The sequence below is a fragment of the Mastomys coucha genome, unplaced genomic scaffold, assembly GCF_008632895.1.
Source record: "Mastomys coucha isolate ucsf_1 unplaced genomic scaffold, UCSF_Mcou_1 pScaffold2, whole genome shotgun sequence".
Classification (NCBI taxonomy): Eukaryota; Metazoa; Chordata; class Mammalia; order Rodentia; family Muridae; genus Mastomys; species Mastomys coucha.
The window spans coordinates 17,135,118-17,136,314 of NW_022196902.1; positions in this window are offsets into that span (position 1 = coordinate 17,135,118).

Consider the following 1,197-nt stretch of genomic DNA (forward strand, 5'->3'; position numbering starts at 1 on the left):
GTGGGGTGGTGGTAGTGGTATTTGTGTGTGTGTGTGTGTATGTGTGTGTGTGTGTGTGTGTGTGTATGCGTGTGTGCATGTGTGTGTGTGTTCATCTGAGACAAGATCTCTCCATGTAACCTGAGATCTCATGGCACTCACTATGTATACCTAGGCCTCAATCTCACAGAGATAAAGTTGCCTCTGCCTTCTAAGAGCTGGGATTAAAGTCATAACTCCCAGACCCAGTGTAAAGTCTGGATGGTGGTCCCTTTTCTGAAGCGTGCCTGGTAAGATTTCCTCCCATTCTGTGGGCCGTCTGTTTACTCTGCTGATTTCCCCTAGCTGTGCTTTCTGTTTGCCCATAGTTCATCTGTTGACACTTGGGTTAGTTCCTATACTATTGGTGTTTTATTTCTAAACATTGTCTGCTCCAGTTTCTTGAAGTGTATTCCCTGTATTGTCTTCTAGAATAAAAATTTTTGTACGCTTTTCAAAACATAGACTGTGGAGAATGTAGGTCACATTATCAGGCCACTTTCTCTCTGTCCACACAGCAGCAGTTGACTCACAGTTCAGAGACAACGCCACTGCAGGAGCTGGGTGGCAAGCAGCTCTTCACTGGCTGCCTCTTGCAGATACAGTGATGTAAGCAATGATGAACAGAGACAGAAAAGACTCTAAGGATTCACTCAAGCATGCTCTCTGGCAAAAGGCCATGCCTGAGGCCAGCTGGAAAGCAGTCACTGCTGGGAGGGCAGCCTGGCCAGCAACCCTGAGATACACTTTCTGTTTTGGAGGAAAGTCAAGGAAGGATGACTTTAATAGGAACTGATACAGACAACCATGAATGCTCCCAAGAGCCTTGTGGGATAATGATAAACAATAAAATGAAACCAGCTACCACTTAGTCAGGCACCTATAATACACTAGGGCTAAGTTGTGGGATGAGAGTCTGTTTGGGAATACTTGGCATTTTTATCACTGGCAGCAGCAGCAGCTGTCAGCCTTATACACAAAAACCTGGGTCATCATCTCATGCAGAGGATAAAATGTGCTCAGTAGTGGCACAGCAATTCACTGCACCAATGGACTCGGATGTTAGGTTATTTCTACTCTCAGGAGAACCATGTTAGAATAATCCCCTATATCTCCTACATGTATAACATCATTGGTTGCATCCACATTTACAAGCAGACATGTTACTCATAGTATGTT